This window comes from Tenrec ecaudatus, chromosome X, assembly GCF_050624435.1.
Source record: "Tenrec ecaudatus isolate mTenEca1 chromosome X, mTenEca1.hap1, whole genome shotgun sequence".
Lineage (NCBI taxonomy): Eukaryota > Metazoa > Chordata > Mammalia > Afrosoricida > Tenrecidae > Tenrec > Tenrec ecaudatus.
The window spans coordinates 146,754,254-146,771,494 of record NC_134548.1 but is presented as its reverse complement, the minus strand read 5'-3'; the positions used below and the strand labels follow the sequence as shown (position 1 = coordinate 146,771,494).

General features: G+C 40.6%; 1 pseudogene; it reads left to right on the top strand.

The window, feature by feature from the left end:
• Positions 1-7,916: 7,916 nt before the first annotated feature.
• Positions 7,917-14,441, top strand: LOC142433773 (DNA endonuclease RBBP8 pseudogene; annotated as a pseudogene).
• The last annotated feature ends 2,800 nt before the right edge of the window (positions 14,442-17,241 follow it).

Here is a 17,241-nt window from a genome sequence, read left to right as displayed (position 1 = left end):
CAGAGGTTCAGGCCAGATTCAGAAGAGGACATGCAACAAGGGTGATCATTGCCACCAGGGCTCCGAAGATAACTAGACATGCTAAACATCACATACTTGCACATCAAAAGAATTTTCCAAAAGAGTAACAGGAACTTCTACAATCGGAGGAAAAGGTATTTGGCAACAAAATATCTGACATGTGTCTTGCTTCTAGAATATCTAGAAAGTTTGCAACACTTCAATAACCCAAAGACAAACAATCCAATTAAAACATAGACAGAGCCTTCCTTTCTCCTGTTGGCCTGCGAGGTGGCCATCAAAATGGGTAGGTTCATGAAACTGAAAAGGTGAACTTGGTCCTGGATGGAAGCTACTCTGATCAAAAGCTGTCATCTTGAAGAACATTGATGATGGTAGCTTCAACCACCCCGACAGCAAGGATCTGGTGGCTGAAATAGTCTGTCAACCCCGCAAAGCGACAGCTACCATGGGAGAGAATATTGCCAAGAGGTCAACCCCCAAGTCTGTGAATGTTTATAACTATTACCACTTCATCATCACAAGGTACTCCATGAATGCCCCTTTGGACAAAACTTTTGTCAACAAAGGTGTCTTCAGAGGCCCTGCTCTTAAACACAAGGCCCGGCAGGAGGCCTAGTAACAAAAAGAGTGGTTCTTCCAGAAGCTGTGGCTTTTTATCTTAAAACTACCCCCTTCAAAAAAAATTGTGGGCAGACGACATGAACAGACACATCACTAAAGACAGCCAGGAAGCCATCAAAAACATGAAGAAGTGCTTGTGATTACTAGAAATTAGATAAAAATCAAAACAATTGTGAGATATAAATTCTCCCTATTGAACAAAGATCAATAAGCCAGAAAACAACAAATGTTGGTGGGGTTGTGGGCAGATTGCAATGCTCATGCACTGCTGGAACGATTGTAAAGATATGCTGCAACCACTGTGGAAAATAGTATGGTTGTTATTGTTAGGGACCATTGAGGAGGCTCTGCCTCACAGTGAGCCCATGTACAACAGAACGAAACAATGCCTTATTGTGGGACATCCTTACAATTGTTCTTATGTTAGAACCCATCATTGCAGCCATTGTGTCAATCCATCCTGTCCAGGGTCTCCCTCATTTTTGCTGCAGCTCTACTTCACCAAGCACGATGTCCTTTTCTACGGATTGGTCTTTCTTGGTAATATTTCCAAAGTAAGTGACACAAAGTCTTGTTATCCTTGCTTCTAAGGAGGATTCTGCCTGGACTTCTTTCAAGACATTTATTTGTCCTTTTGGCAGTTCATGTTTCTTTTAAGATTTTTTGCTAGTACTACAATTAAAATGCATCATTTCTTCTTCAGTCTTCTTTATTCAATATCTACCTTTCCCATGTGCATGAGGTGATTGAAAACATCATGGCCTGAGTCAGGCATTCCTTATTCCTCCAAGCAACATTCTTTCTCATCAACACTTTAAAGAGGTATGTGCAGCAGACTTACCCAATGCAATGAGTCGTTGGCTCTCGACTGCTGCTTCCATGAGCAATCAAGACGAAATCTTTGACAAATGCAATCTTTTCTCCTTTAGCCCATTTGTGAGAATTTTGATCTCCTTTATATTAAGTTGTAATTCATATTTATGGCTGTAACCCTTGGCCTTCATCAGCAAGTACTGATGCAACCTGACACATACCTTTTCTGATTTTTACCACACGGTATCTCCTGGTCCTGTTCATCCAACTGCTGCCTCTTGATCCATGTATAGGTTTCATAAGAGCACAATGAAGTGTTCTGGAATTCCCATTTTTCTCAAGGCTATTCATAGTTTGTTATGATCCACACAGGTGAATGAATTTTGGTATTCAGTAAAACACTAGTAAACATCTTTCTGGCATTCTCTGCTTTCAGCCAAGAGCCATCTGAGTTCAGGAATGATAACCCATGTTCTACTGTCCTCTTCCGCTGAAACCATTGCTGGATGATCTTCAGCGAAATTGTGCTTTCATGTGACATCAGTTATATTATTATATAATTTGTGCGTTCTGTGGGTCATTTTTGTTTGAAACAGGGACACATATGGACCTCATCCAGTCAGTTGGCCAGCTAGCTCTACTCCCAATTTTCTGGCATAGGCAAGTGTGTGCTGCCAGTGCTTCATCAGTGTGTGGAACGTCTCAATTGGTAGTCTGCGAAGTCCTGGAGGCCTGCTTTTGGCTGCCTTCAGTGCAGACTGCACTTCTATTTTCAGTGCCATTGGTTCTTGATTATAATGCTACCTCTTGACATTGTTGAATGTTAACTAGTTCTTTTTTTAAAAAAAATAGTTTTTAGTGAGCTATAATGAACACATTGTACACTTTATTAGTTCTTTTTGGTACAGTGATGATTTTCTTTCCATTTTAAAAAAATGTTTCTTGCATCATATAATATTTTGCCTATAGAATCTGTCAATATTGTAACTCTAAGCTTTCGTTTTTTCTTCCGTCTTTTTTCAGTTGAAGATATGTTATGTTCTTCCTTTTAGGTTTCCTACTTCGAGATCTTCATCATAATACTTTAATTTGTCTTCTTGAGCTGTCTTTTGAAATTATGTTTAGCTCTTTGACTTCATCATTTCTTCCATTTGCCTTATTTACTCTATGATTAAGAGTAAATTTCAGAATTTCTTTTGACATCCACATTGATCTTTTCATTCTGTTGTCTTCTTAATGATCTTTTAATTTGTTCATATGTGATATTCTTCATGTCATCCTACAACTCATCAGGGCTTTTTCCCCCCATGAGTGTTCAATGCTTCAAATCTGTTCTTGAGATGTTCATCCAATTCAGGTGGAATATAGTCAAGGTCATATTTTAACTATCTTGGATTTGTTTTAATTTTTTCAGCTTCAACTTGAACCTATATGTGGACAATTCATGGTCTCTTCCATAGCCCCTGGCCTTGGTTTAGCTGTTGATATTGAGCTTTGCCGCCATCTCTTCTCACAGATGTATTCAATTTGATTTCTCTGTATTCCACTTGGAGAATTTCACATGTGTTGATGAATAATTCGTTGGTCTTTCAACATTTTATCATGTGATCTCTAGCTTCATTTCTATCACCAAGGCCAACTTTTCCAGCTACTGTTCACCTTCCCTCCCCACCCCCACACAGCTTTTGCATTACAATCACCAGTAATTATCAGTGCATCTTGATTGCATGCTTGATCAATTTCTGAATGAAGACACTGGTGATTGGTTGAACTCTTAAATTACTCCATTACTAACTTTAGTGGTTGGTGCATACTTTTGAATAATAGTTGTATTGCTGGATTTCTTTGTATGAAGTTTGGTATTATTCTCTCACAGACAGCATTGTACTTCAACATCTTGAAATGTCCATTTAATGATGACCTCATTGCTCTTGAATCTGTCATTCCCAGTACTAGTCCATGTCAGCTCACTAATCTCTAGCACGTTGATCTTTGTGCATTCCAAATGTACTCTTGGGGTGATCTGCCTTGTTGTCAGGGTTGTCCTACTCCCGGTACTATGTTGGATTTGCATTTAGACTTAACTACAGATAATTTCTTCCTAGTTCTTAGCAGCTTCAGTCAGCAGTACTCGGCACTGATTGGGAGAGCAGACAGACCCTATCTGCTCTCTAGGAGATCTCTCTTGTTGGTTTTCGTGACCTGAGCTATAAGGCTATGTAGGGGAGCAATAGCGCATTGATCATGAGAGTAGTTGCCACTGTGCAGGCCTTCTGTAGTAATTTGCATCAAACTTGCCATAAAATGTGTTCAGGGTTGGGAAAGTACTGGAATATTCCAAACAGAACCCTGGAGATCCATAGTGTGTTAGTCCAGGTAGACTAGAGAAACAAATTCATTGACATTCATATGTGTATAACAAAGAGCTTTGTATATAAGAGCAATTGAGTATTGAGAAGACATCCCAGTCCAGTCCAGATCAAGTCTATAAGTCTGATATTAGCCCATATGTCCAATAGCAATCTATAAAATCCTCTTCAGATTCACGAAACACATGAAATGACGTTGAATTCAGGAAGATCACAGGCTAGTAGTAAGTTGAAAGTCTTGTGGATCCAGTGGTGTTGTAAGCATCTCAGCACTGGCAGGGGTCTCCACGTGGCTTTTCCAACTCCAGAGATCTCGGGCTATATCAGATGTAGCGCCATGTGTCTTGTCAGTAGAGCATCTCTCAGGGAGTGAGCAGAGAGTGAGAAAGTGTTTCCTGCCTCCAAGGTGGAAATGCCAGAGTTCTTAGAATCCTCAGGGGGAAGGCCATGCCCACATTGGCTTCACAATGATTGACAGGTTAGACTCCATCCCTGCACTCATAATCCTCTCAAACTGACAGCAGATTATATAACTACACACATAGGACTTGTTGACTTTCGAAAGTTGGGAGTTCTGTCTCATTGTACTGGGAGGGGCTGTGGTGATTAAGAAAGCACGTTTCTTTCCTGAGGTTATTACATCAATTTAAAGAAGCCAGCGGTTGTGGAAAGGGGAAGGATTGTGGTAGAAGTGGTCTTCTTACATATATGACGTATTGATTCCTTGCTTTGAAGTTCTCCAATATTTTCCTCTGCTGCCTGAAGCAAACTTCTTCAGAGTCAAGCTTCATTTCCTTGTTTCTTGTGGGATTTGTGGGGAAAGATCAGAATGATGATCTATTCATACCATCAGCTCTTCAGAATTTAATGGTGCTTATTTATGGAGCAGTTTTGAGTAATGAATGAGTTGCTCATTATGTGTAAAGTCCCAGATTAAGGACTTCTTTTTTTCTCTTCCTATTTTCAGTGGGGTTTTCTTGTTTGTATAAATCATTTTATTGGGGGCTCGCACCACTCATCACAATCCACACATACATCCTTTGTGTCAAACACATTTGTACATTTGTTTCCCTCATTCTCAAAATTTTTTTAATATTTTATTATATTGGGTGCTCTTAATCACAATCCATTCATATATCCATCATGTCAAACATATCTGTACATATGTTGTCATCATCTTCCCTCTCCTCCCATTCCTCCCCATGTCATCTTGATAATTTATAGATTGTGGTTTTTTTTCATGTCTAACACCAACCACTGTCTCATTTCACCTGACTTTTCTGCTGTTTGTCCCCCTGGGAGGGGGGGTCATATATCAATCATTGTGATCAAGTCTTCCTTACACCCCTATCCTAGTTTTTAATTCTATGAGCAGTAGCCTGTATCTTCACAGAAGTTTCATCACCCTAAGCTTCTTTAATTAGGTACATAGATGAGGACAGGTGATGCTTTAAGTAGATAATGGTGATTTTAGGAGGGCAAGATACTGCCTCATGCTGCATCATCTGACAAACATTGTTGTGTTTGTGCACATTGTTGCAACCACTATGCCAATCCATGGCATAGAGGATCTTTCCCCTTTTTTTGATGACCCTCCATTTTACCAAGTATTCTGTCCTATTCCAGGGACTAGGCTCTCCAGATCACATGTCCAAAGTAGGTGAAATGAAGTCTTTCCATCCTCAATTCTTTTTAAACAGTTTTATTGGCATTTCATTCATATGTCATACATTTGAATAGTTCAATCCTATCAAGAAGACTACATATCAAAAATCGTTACTATAACAAATTTTAGAACATTTTCTTTTTTATGATTAAATCACTTTTAAAAATGAGTTGTGTAAAAACCCAAGGACAAGAGAACACTAAGTGATCTAAAATTGATGGTGAGGAGGGCATGGGATACCTGGTGGGGCTTGCTCAAGGGTAATGTAGCTGAGATGTATTACTGAAACCCGAATGAAGGCTGAGCATGATAGTGGGACAAGAGGAAAGTAAAAGGAAATAGAGGAAAGATCTAGGAATCAAAGGGCATTTATAGAGATCTAAATACAGGCATGTACATATGTAAATATATTTATATATGACGATGGGGAAATAGATCTATGTAAAGAAATTTATAGGTTTAGTATGAAGGTACTCAAGTACTCCCTCAACGCAAGAACACTTTGTTCTACTAACCTGGCATTCTGTGATGCTCACCTTCCTTCCTGACTTGATCGCTGAAGACAAAATGGTGCATAAGCAAATGTGGTAAATAAACCTGATGGTGGCCAGCTATAAAAAGATATAGCAGTGGAGAGGAAATGCTTTGAGAGTGATTAGGGCAAAGAATGTATGGTTGCGCTTTATACAATTGATGTATGTATATGTGTGGATTGTGATAAGAGTTGTATGAGCCCCTAATAAAATGTAAAAAAAGAAAAGAAAATGATTAGGGCAAAGAATGTACAGATGTGCTTTATATAATTGATGTATGTATATTTATGGATTGTGATAAGAGTTGTATGAGCCCCTAATAAAATGTTTTAAAAAAAAGAACAACAACAACAAAAAAAGATATAGCATCTGGGGTCTTAAAGGCTTGAAGATGATAAACAAGCGGCCACCTAGCTGAGAAGCAACAAAGTCCACATGGAAGAAGCACACCAGCCTGTGTGATCATGAGTTGTCGAGGGATCAGGGATCAGGCATCAAAGACCCCAAACAAAAAAAAAAGTATATCGATATGAATGACGGGAAGGCAGAGTAGAGACCCAAAGCCCATCTGTAGAGAGTTGGACATCCCCTTACAGAAGGACCACAAAGAATAGATGAGCCAGTCAGGGTGTAGTATAGTATCGATGAGCACACAACTTTCCTCTAGTTCTTTAATGCTTCCTATCCCCCTACTAACATGTCCCCAATTCTACCTTACAAATCCGGCTAGATCAGAGCAAGTACACTGGTATACATAAGAGCTCCCAACACAGTGACTCCAGGACAGATAACCCCTTGAGGACCAATAATGAGAATAGCGATACCAGGAGGATAAGAGGAAGGTGGGGGGACAGAAAGGGGAAACTGATCACAATGATCAACATATAACCCCCTCCTTGGGGGATGGATAGCAGAAAAGTGGGTGAAGAGAGACAGTGGTTGGTGTAAGATATGAAAAAATTTTAAAAATAAATTATCAAGGGATTATGAGGGAAGGAGGGTGGGGGAGGGGGGAAATGAGCTGATACCAAGGGCTCAGTTAGAAAGAAAATGTTTTCGAAATGATGGTGGCAACATATGTACAAATGTGCTCCACGCAATGCATGAATGTATGGATTGTGATAAGAGCTGTAAGAGCTCCCAATAAAATGATTTTTAAAAAGAGCTGTGTAATCACAATTAGCTCTAGTGCTCTCTCCCCCCCTCCCACATACAGAAAGAAGAAAAAAATAATACGAAGGAAAAAAAGAAGAGTAAGAGTCAGAAGAAAGTTCTGTTGTGGGACCAGTGAGAAGTATTGAACCCTAGACCAAATTCAGGTTGGGTTAAGAGGAAGGTCAACTAACCAATTATCATATTGCACCATCGTTGCAATGATAATTTTTCATTTCTTCCTTTTCTGGTGTCACTAGAGGACATCGGTAGTTCCTCTTGATTGTGTCCATCTTGGTCTCAAACTTTTATGGCTCTCTTTTGCACTGTTGGTATTTGTTCTTCGTATAGATCTGGGTCTATAGATTTGGTTTTAAGTTCACTGTTTTGGGATTTCATCTCTTCACTTCTGTTTCACTATTCTTTTATACTATTGTGTAATTCTGCTATTGCCGTCTTCAACTTCTGTGTTTCTGTTTGTAGTTTTTTTGGTAAGGCAGGTAGTGAGGTTTCCAGCTTTTCAATATTTTTAGGTTTCCTCTCAGACTTTTGCTTCATCTGTTTTACGAATGCAACCATCATTCTTTTAAGTTCTTTGTCTGGTAAATCCATAGCCTGTTCAATTTCAGGCACTTCGTTTAGGTCTGGTTGGTGTTTTGTTATCTTTGTCAGTTTTTCTTGTTTGAGTGATATCTTCGGTTGTTTCCTTGACATCTTGCTGTTGCTATTAGGGGTGTTATGGAGGTGAGGCTATGTGGGAGTAGTTAGCTCTGTTAGGTGGCACTGTAGGGGTGTGGTAGGTACTTTATATTAAGTATCTGGAGGAGAGTGTTAGGATAAGTCTTAGGGGGTAGATCAAAGTGTAGAAGAGCACCTGTTTGAAGTCAGAGAAAGAAAGGATTAAGGAAACAAAAAGAGGTATCAGGTAGTGTTAAAAATTATCAGGTAGGTTAAAGTAACGTTTTAGGTTAAAAGTGTTATCAGGTAGGTTAAAAGAAAGAAAATTAGACAAACACTGCCTTGTTTTGCAATGATGGAAAGGTAACTAATAATATTTGAGTTAAAGAAAAGAAAATTTAAGAGTAGAGTCAACTTTTGGTTTTATGAGGAAAAGAAAGATTGGCAAGAAGAAAAGAACGAAACAAATAGGCAAAAGAGCTATGAAGTAAATGAGTAGATGTTAAAATTATTGTAGGAAGGGTCAATAGAAATGAAGTATTAAAAATAAACGGAATAATTAATAGAGTTAGAAGCGGAAGAGCTGTTCATGTAGGTTTGCTTGGGCTCTAAGCCTTGGCCAAGAGCTGTGCTTCTGACGTTCATGGGCGGCGTGTTGAGAGACTAGAGGGAAAAAAAGGAAATTGAAAGCATGTAGGTCACATGGGCCAACATAAGGACATAGGCCTTATTTAGGGGAAGTCCTGATTAAGGATGAATTATAAGAATAATGCATGGCTTTATTTTCGAGAAGGAGATGGTATAAGAATGAACAGCTAGGGTCTAGACCTTGTCCTGGGGGGACGTCAGGAGTGGGTGGAGCAGTGGTCTTTTGAGCAGTTGGGGACCCTATCTGGTAGTGTGTTGTTTTTCTATCTTGTAGTCTTTTAGGATGGCAGGGTAGGGTTGAGATGAATGCCAGCGGGAATGATTTTGGAGTCTGCTACTGTTGAAAGTCCTGGGTTCTATGATTTAGGTTAATTATCATAATGGAGCAAGTCAGAGGGTATGGAGTCCACTCTTTTCATATGATGGAAGTGACCAAGTGGGCATGGAGCTGTGGGGTCTATAACTGCCACCTACCTAAGTGCTCTAGGAGGGAGGGATGAAGCAATAGCCTTCACTTAGAGGGCTGGTTGCTTATCTGAGTGGCTGGGGGACTTTTGTTGTGGGACAGCTGGAGATTGCTCAATCTATCAAGTACCTCAATCAGAAGTGCCCTCTTGGCCCTAGAATATATATGGTCCTTGTCTCATGCATAAACTCCCTTCTTGTCTGGTGACTGGGTGGTGTGGTTTAAATCCAGGGGACTGACTAAATCTTTGTGTGCTCAGCTCCTGTCCCCCACTTCTTATTGCTCTACTTGAATTGTTATGCAAACACTAGTGCTCTACTTGGAGTGTTTCCTAATACTTTGCTAATGGGCCAGGTAAATATTGTCTTAGAACAAAGGGAAAAGAAAGAAAGTAAAAAGAATGGCCATGCTTTATCCCTGGGATGAGGGATTAGTTTTGTCTAGTGGGGCTGGAGTTCCCCTGGTTTGCGTGGAACCTTAGCCTATTTACTACTTACCTTGCTCCTGGCTGCCTTGTAGTTATCCCCATACCATTTGGTAGGCTGTGTTCTCCCTGCTATTGGGGAGATAGGGCTGCAAGGGATCAGAACAGAGCTCCTTTGGCTTGGGCTGCGAACCAAGCCTATTTGTGCTGTATCTGTCCCAGGCTGGTTATGCAGAGCTATGCCCCTGCAGCTTGCTTGGTCAGCCACCCTAACAAGCTCCAGGACTGGGGAAAATGGGTAGGGTTCGTTGTGGAGCTGCACTCCTTGTGCTTGTGCTGATGGATGATGGGAAATTGGGAATTTGTTGGTAGGCATTGCTGCTCTTTTCCTTTCATAAATGTGTGCCTACTTATCTTTATGCTTGGATTCTCGCTATCTGCAAGTGTTGGATATCCTTTTCCATTGCCCTTCTGTGCTTGGGGTCAGACCCAACCCAGGGATTTACATGGCAGCCACTAAAAAGGAGGAGGAAAAAGAGGACATAGGTAGTGGGCGAACAGGACACTAACTCACCCATGGGGAGGGTATTTATTATGTCTACACAAGAAAGGGAGAGAAGGTGCCAGACCTGAACTTCGTGTGCCAAACCTGGAAGGCAACAACCCATCATGAAGCAGCAATCTAAACAGAGAGGTCTATGGAGCGGGCCCCAATCCCAGCCATATGGACCCCCTCCCCAGACGAATGCACTACAGAGCACAGCACTAAAGCTACAGTCCTGGAGAGGGGCAGGTCTGCCAAAACCACACATGGGAGCAAAATAAGAGAGAAGGAAAGAGAGTGAGAGAGCGAGAGCAAGAGAGAGAACAGTATCCTGGTCCATCAAGCCCTGAGGATGGCATTCCTTCTCAACGGGATCGCTGAAGACACAATGGGTGCATAAGCAAATGTGGTGAAGAAAGCTTATGGTAGCTAGCTATTAAAATATATTGTGTCTGGGGTCATAAAAGTTTGCAGATAAACAAGCGGCCCCTACCTGGGAAGAAACAAAGCCCACACGGAAGGCACACACCAGCTTGTGTGATCTGAGATGTTGAGAGGATCAGATATCAGGCATCAGAAGACCCAAAACAAACAAAGCGATGGTGGGAGGGTGGGGGAAGGAATGAATAAAGAAGTGCTCAAATAGAAAGTAAATGTTTAGAAAATGATGACGGCAACATATGTACAAATATGCTTGACTCAATTGATATATGGATTGTTATGAGAGCTATAAGAGCCCTCAATAAAATGATCTCTTAAAAATGAAAGCCATATAGGAGTGGGTGCTCTGGAAAGGAGAGACTGAAGCAAAGGTTTTGTGCTATGGATTTGAGGGGAGCAATTTCAGAATGAAGTGAGCAAAAAAAGAACAAGGCGGCAAGGAAGGAGATAATGAACCTGTAAAGTAGAACATTTCAAGGATTTTTCCAGCTTCATAAAAAACACAGCTCATTCGTTAGTCACATTGGGAATGTCTAGATAAGCCTTATGGAACCACTAGATCTTCATCCAGCCTATTGAATCCTATGGACTTCCATGTGGTTACCACATTCCTGCAGTAAGTAGCTGGAAAGCTAGATCCCATAGCCTATGGAATGTCACTTCAGTTGAGCCTGGAAGAGTGACAAAAAATAGTATCCATAAATATAACAACTATTATAGGGGTACTGAATATGCTGTAATTTTCAATAAAAATGACATAATGAAGGATTTAGTGGAACCTGGCTTTCAGTCTAGGGAGGCTATGCAAATTGGTGGAATTAGAAGACAAAGTGTTAGTAGTCAAAGCCAAGCTTCTCCTTTGAACAAATGTTCAAGGACCTGGCAGGAGATGAGGCTAAGTGAATGGAGGGGCATAATTTAGGCTAATACAATCCATCCCTTGATATTAAAATATGGAGTCTGTTTTCTTGTGATAAAAACATGTCTCATTTTCCTCCTGGATTAGGAAACAGTACCTCAAATCACTGGCCAGTTTAACTCTCTTCAAAATACTTAAAGAAGTTTAGCAGACCAATAGGCACTTTTATGTGATCTGGTCCCAGAACCATAATTTATATGAATTATATGATTTTTTTACTTCCCCAATGATCCGGTTTTATATGTTCTCTCTCTATCAATTAGTACTTTGGCTAATTTGAGTTGCTTGCCTGATGAGACGGCACAGACCTTTATTTCAGAGGTGCCATTGCCGTTAGACGCTCAGGTGCCATTGTCTTCAAGGCTCATAGTTCCTGCAATTGGATATTCATAAGTTATCACTAGAAACAGATGAACTAAGTGAAGAGTCAGTAAATGTCCTAAGAAATAGGCATACTATGGCATGTGTTTCGTGACAAGCCTCATTCCTGCAGAAATGCAGAAATAGGGTGATTACCTCAGTCCATACAATAATTATTTTCTTTGCCAATTGTTTTGTTGGCACTAGGAGGCCAAAGTTGCTAGGTGCTCATTGTAGTTTGTGGTTCAATTGAAAACTTACTGTGTCTGTAAGTGGAATTTCCCCCCTCACCATTGAAACCAATATCTCACACCTTGCATAGTCTCGGTTTTCAGGGATGGGGAAGCACAAAACTCACAAGTACATCACTGAATTAGTAGGCAGAGTTGCCACTTCTATTGCTACCTTTTGTTTTCAGAACCTCAGTTTTTTATTTATTGAGGAAAAACATCATATAGAAGGGAGCTTCAAAACGGTGGTGGTGGGGGTGGGGCAGGGCCTTCTGGCTTTGAGTGGGCCCTGCAGCTACCCTGCCTTCCCCCTGCCCCGGAAAAGCCAGGGCAGCTTTGAGGGGCTGGGTGTCCCTCCAGGAGATTGGCTGTGGGGTGAAGAAACGGGACAAAAAGAGAAGTAAGTAGCTGTTTCTTCACCATCCAGAGAGGATCCTCCACCTCCTCATTGGAATTTTCATGAATCTCGAGGCAATCTTCAAAGCTATATTTCAGCTGTCTCCAAGGACAACTTCATACTAACATAATATAACCAAGAAGGTCATAAATCACTATTCAAAGGGAAGTGTGAAGCATATTCAGCAAGATGAGCTTCTCTGGAAGCAGTTGAGGAAACCCTCTTCTACAGAGATATCTAATGACTAGGGAATTTGGAGGCAAAACTAAAGGTGTACAAAGAAGTTCAAGGTTTACTAGTACAAGTTAACACACTGCAAAAGGAACACATCTTAGATGCACAGAGACTAGAAGATTTTTTTTCACAGAAAACCAACAACTGCAAGAACAACTGGGCATCCTTCATGAAACCCTTCAATTTTCAGACTCTCGGTTAAGAGCAGGATTATGTGATCGCTGTCCAGTGAGTGAAGGACGTATGCAGTAGAAAGAACAAGGGTTTGGAAACATCCAGCAGTAGATTCTAAAACTTATCACAGAGCTTATGGATGAAAAGAATATCTGCAGGAAGAAAATAAAAGACATTCTAAGCAGTTGAGAATTGAGAATGATCAACATTTAGAATTCTAGAAAACAAAATCAAAATCTGAAATAGTGGCCTTTTCAAGCATCATGATGCTGGATCTGAAGAGAACGTGCTTGCCGGGCAGTTATGGTCTTATAAACAGATGCACATATATAAACGTGTCAGGGAATCTGTAGGTGCACAAGGCACTGCCGATCACTGTACAGTGTCATTACTGATGAACCTTGAAACCGTTGACAAACAATATCCAAAAGCAAGAAAACCGAAGAAGCAAGTGAACATGAAATAAGCTACCTCCAAGCTTCTTTGCTTTTTCAATGGACAAGGATTTTTTTCCCCCCAGCAACGGACAGTATGTACGGGAAAAACTTCTGGACCTGTCTGATTGATATCAACTATATACCATGAAGAGAAATACCAAGGTAGTCAGACCTCCAAAAACAAATGTATGCAAGTAACTCTTTATGAAGCTTTGAAACCCATTCCAAAGTGTTCTTTCTCAAGTTGTAAGGCCTTGCATGGGCATGTGTTCTAGCCAGAGATTTCCCAGAGGATCCCTGTTTACTGGAATGCACCCCCTACTCTTTGAATGAATCCTCTCCAGACGAGAAAACCCCATTACAAATAAAAGAAGAAAGCCTTGTCTTCAAAAGCCTTCTATATCCACAGGAACTTTTGACAACAGGATCCTTATGATGATCTGTTTGTGACTCTAGTATTTGGACCAAATGAATGCTACTTCTCATGAGCCTCTACAAATGGAAACCAGCCCAACCCAAGGAACATGTGGACTTACACCAGTTCTTTGGTTAAATCATTGTAGCATTACCAAAATAAAGTCTCCTAAAGGCAACCAATATGTGTCCTTTGAAAATGTCCAGTGGAGTAGATGATAATAGGTACAAAATATGGCAGTCAGTCGATTATGAAGAGGAGAGACAGTGGACATGGACTATGCATTGGTTGGTGAATTTGTGCTTTTAAAAGTGAAAAATAAACCAGAGAAGAAGGGAGGAAAAAGTCCAATTGAAGAGAGAAAAATGAATCATATCTTGGAACATATGTCACATGAAGAATGAGTCTCGTGTGGCAGATCATTTCCTCCAAGTAGCAAGTAAAGAGGAGGAATTGTCAGCTACCACAACAAACCTAGCAGTAATGATGATAAACATGCTAAAATCAATTAAAGAGCTTTTGTGAAGCCATATTTTAAGGATGATAAACGGGATACTAGCTTTAAACAATTTCCTCATAATAAAGTTGGTTCTGAAAAAGAACGCTAGAAAGAAACTGCTTGCACACACATGTAAGGAATGTGAAATTTATTACGCAGATATCCCAGCAGAAGAAAGAGAAAAGAAGGTGGCTCCCTGCTCCAGCCACTGATTCTGCTACATCCCCCACCCCCCAACACCCCAGAGAATTTGGGGGAAGTTGGTTTCCCTTTGACTTTGATTTGTATGGAGACAGGTTACATAAAGGAAGAGCTGGGTCCCTGTCCTCATCCAAATACTATGGCAGTTTTCTCCAACAGGCCGGGAACAGAAGCCATAGATGTTGGGGCAAAATGAAGATAGAGAACTTTTATCCTTTTTTTGGTTATTTGTAGTTAAAGTTAGTAATAACCACTGATTTTTAAAAAGTGTCTGTAAACTGATTTATAAATCAGTTTTGTATGGAAAATGCTTATAAAGGACATTTACCTACCATGCAATTATTGAAAATGTGAATGCATTTATGTTGTATTTTCCTGCCTTTGCACTTTTAAAACAGTAAGTTCCTTTCATTTTGCACTCTAACTTAAGAGGTGTTTATTTGCTTCATTTGAAAATATTTTTTAAAAGTTTGTGATAAAAGTCTGTGAATCAGGCATGCATACTGTCAATGGGCTAGATACTGATTTCATTTCCCTCATTAGGCCATTGATGTTAGGTGAGGACATGGCATTAATTAACATGGTGGTCTATGCCACCTCTTAATCCATATCTTCTGAACCTGCTGGAACACAGCTAAAATTGATTATTCATTGTATAATGGGTTCATTTGAGCACTCCTGTGCCTACTCTAACTTCTGAAATGGTGGATCTGGTGACACCAAGGACCTGAGCATTCCAATTTGCAAAGTTCCTGTTACCCTATGGTCAGAGGTTGGTCTTGACTGGAATATTCAATGTTTTCCAGAGAGCATGGTCTGGCACCAGAGTCCTTAGCATCTGCTTGTGACTCTGGTACTTGGACCCAATGAATACTTTCCCTCTCTTTCACCTCTTGCAAGAGGTACAAGGTATAACAAGTTGTCTTTCATTGTAGTGGACAAGTTACAAAACTTGTCTTTTTAGGTACAAAGTATAAAAACTTGTCTTTCATTTTAGCCCTGGGGGCATAGTGGTTATATATTGGGTCGTTACCCACAAGGTCAGCAGTTTGAAACTACCAGATTCTCCTCGGGAATAAGAAAAAGCTTTCTACTTCTGTAAAGAGTTACAGTCTTAGAAATCCACAAGGGTCACTCTATCCTGCCCTACGGGGTGGCTATGAGTCAGAATTGACTCGATGGCAGTGAGTTTAATTTTGTTTTATCATTTTAGAAAAACTCTTATGTATGTTCCCAGATCTTAAATCTCCCCCATTAAAACTTTACTAATATGGTAGGCCTAATTATCTTTCTGGGGTTTATTTACCACATCGCGGCATATGAGCCAACCCTTAAAAATTAGCAATGTGCCATGTCCATGAATATCTATTCATCTGTTAGTGTGCTGTTCCGTGGTGGCTACATGTTGCTATGATGTTGGAAGTTATGTCATTGATATTCCAAACACCAGCAGGGCCACCCATGTTATTTCACTTTGGGAAGTTTTTCAAGTGGGTAGTGACATTAAGGGAGTTTGTGATAGTCCTCTGTCAGTTGGTAGTTTTGTGGCAACTTGAGAAAGCTCAGGGTGACCTTTGCCGCTTGGCTGGGGAGAAGCGGTCCATGCAGGTCTTAGCCTCTATCTCTCTGACTTGAGTCACTCCCACCTGCATTATTCAATGTGGGAAAATTTGTGCCACAGAGACTTGACCTCAGGCTGCTCAAAATGCATACGTTCCCTGGTTTCCATGGTGATGGTTGCAGTGAGGCCAGCTCTGGTCATGTACATGTCTGTGCTTGGGGAGTGTATTAGAATTGTCTGTGACTGATGCCACTCCACATCCAGGAAAAAGTGTACATTGCTGGTCTTTGGTGCTAGAATAGTTGGGGACATGGCAAAGCCAAAGGGTATGCCTTGGTCTTTGAAATGGCCAAGTCTCCTCTGAATTGAGGGAGAACACTAGTCAGAACACAGAAATAAATTAGGGAGGTCGAGAGCGGGAAATCAGAATAAATTGCATTATAAATTTAAAGAATGAAGCAGGACGGAAGCCATAGACTGGGAGCAGAAATATGAAGAATAAAGTACCTAGGTGCTTAGTAGGTAAGAGCTCACACTGTGAATTTCCTCGGAGACAACTATGCTCACCTGTCACTGTGGCAGAGGTTCCGTCTTCCAGCGGAGAAACGGGCCTTTCAAAGGGGATAGGATATACTCTCAGGCAACATTCAAGAAATCAAGGATGAAAGGAGGGCGAGAATGTTTGTACGAATGAAAGAAAGTAATCAATGTTACTGAATTGTACTTGTAGAAATTGTCAAATTAGTGCGTGATGTTTTACTGGGGATATTCTCAACAACAAGAGAAATTAAAATAAAAAGAAAGAATAAACTCAGGGGTGGAGGGAGATGGGGCCATCTTACCTAGGGAAGCAAAGGTCCAACTCCGAATGGAGTTCGGAGTGTCCAACAACAGAAATGGCGATAACGCTGTATGCTGTGCCCACTGTTACTCGCCTAGCTTTATTATGTTTTATATTTTTTCTCTACTTTCTGGGATGTTCATCAGCAAAATCCTAAAAGAGGGAAATGACTGAAATCGAGGAAGGAGGTCGCTGCAGCATTTGTGGCTATTCTTTGAGAAAAGGCAGTAGGACTCGAATCATGAGAGTGGGAGAGAAAAGAAAAACATAAGGGGGAGAGAAGATGGAGGAAGGAAAGGAGGAGGAGAGAGAACGAAAAGTTGACAAAGGTTATCAGCCAAGGAAGGCTATGAAACCTTATCCTGAGGAGGACATTTTGAACAGCAAAAACAAGCCATGAGAAACTCTCAACAATGGGCTAATAGAACCATGAGACCAAACTAGGACAAAAGATGTAGGAGAGTCATTCAGGAACTGAATTTCATGAACACAAACTGAAAAGGTGTCCTTTGGAAGGATGGCCCAGAGTGCCTCAACATGATTAGGAGATATGTGTGAAAGAAGACGCTGTGAAGTCAAATAGCTTCGCATTTG